The sequence below is a fragment of the Arachis ipaensis genome, chromosome B2 (assembly GCF_059453495.1).
Source record: "Arachis ipaensis isolate K30076 ecotype BB chromosome B2, ASM5945349v1, whole genome shotgun sequence".
Classification (NCBI taxonomy): Eukaryota; Viridiplantae; Streptophyta; class Magnoliopsida; order Fabales; family Fabaceae; genus Arachis; species Arachis ipaensis.
In genome coordinates this window covers 37833981-37835500 of record NC_142437.1, presented here as the reverse complement: position 1 = coordinate 37835500, position 1520 = coordinate 37833981, and the positions used below count along the sequence as shown (strand labels likewise).

Below are 1520 nucleotides of genomic sequence, written 5' to 3'. Positions count from 1 at the left end.
TATGATTGCACCAAGGAACTTGGCAGCTTGCTCTTCAGTAACATCCTCATTCTCTTCAGAAGAGGAATACTCATCAGAGCTCATGAATGGCATAAGGAGGTTCAATGGAATCTCTATGGTCTCTAGATGAGCCTTAGAGTCCTTTGGTTCCTCAGAGGAAAGCTCCTTATTGATCACTGGACGTCCCAGGAGGTCTTCCTCCTTGGGATTCACGTCCTCTCCTTCCCTTACAGGTTTGGCCATGGTGCTTATGTCAATGGCCTTGCACTCTCCTTTTGGATTCTCTTCTGTATTGCTTGGGAGAGTACTATGAGGGATTTCAGTGATCCTTTTACTCATCTGGCCCACTTGTGCTTCCAAATTTCTAATGGAAGACCTTGTTTCATTCATGAAACTTACAGTGGCCTTGGATAGATCAGAGACTAAGTTTGCTAAATTAGAGGTATTTTGTTCAGAGTTCTCTGTCTGTTGCTGAGTGGATGATGGAAAAGGTTTATTATTGTTAAACCTGTTTCTTCCACCATTATTAAAGCCTTGTTGAGGCCTTTGATCCTTCCATGAGAGATTTGGATGATTTCTCTATGATGGATTATAGGTGTTTCCATATGGTTCACCCATGTAATTTACCTCTGCTATTGCAGGGTTCTCAGGATCATGAGCTTCTTTTTCATAAGAAGCCTCTTGAGTACTGTTGGATGCAGCTTGCATTCCATTCAGACTCTGAGAAATCATATTGACTTGCTGAGTCAATATTTTGTTCTGAGCCAATATGGCATTCAGAGTATCAATTTCAAGAACTCCCTTCTTCATAGGCGTCCCATTACTCACAGGATTCCTCTCAGAAGTGTACATGAACTGGTTATTAGCAACCATGTCAATGAGTTCTTGAGCTTCTGCAGGCGTTTTCTTTAGGTGAATGGATCCACCTGCAGAAGTGTCCAATGACATCTTTGATAGCTCAGATAAACCATCATAGAATATATCCAGGATGGTCCATTCTGAAAGCATGTCAGAAGGACACTTTTTGGTCAACTGTTTGTATCTTTCCCAAGCTTCATAGAGGGATTCACCTTCTTTTTGTCTGAAGGTTTGAACATCAACTTTAAGCTTGCTCAGCTTTTGAGGAGGAAAGAACTTGGCTAAGAAAGCCGTGACCAGCTTATCCCAAGAGTTCAGGCTGTCTTTGGGTTGAGAGTCCAACCATATTCTAGCTCTGTCTCTTACAGCGAAAGGGAAAAGCATGAGCCTGTAGACTTCAAGATCTACTCCATTAGTCTTAACAGTATCACAGATATGCAAGAATTCAGTTAAGAACTGAAAAGGATCTTCAGATGGAAGTCCATGAAACTTGCAGTTCTGCTGCATCAGAGAAACTAGCTGAGGTTTCAGCTCAAAGTTGTTTGCTCCAATGACAGGAATGGAGATGCTTCTTCCATGTAAATTGGAATTAGGTACAGTAAAGTCACCAAGCATCCTCCTTGCATTATTGTTGTTGGGTTCGGCTGCCATCTCCTTTACTT

At 41.8% G+C, this 1520-nt stretch overlaps 1 non-coding gene across 1 annotated transcript; it reads left to right on the top strand.

The window, feature by feature from the left end:
• Window positions 1-1002: 1002 nt before the first annotated feature.
• Window positions 1003-1110, top strand: LOC148573633 (small nucleolar RNA R71). Its single transcript, XR_015906236.1, has one exon. It is a non-coding gene; the product is annotated as a small nucleolar RNA R71 (small nucleolar RNA).
• Window positions 1111-1520: the final 410 nt, after the last annotated feature.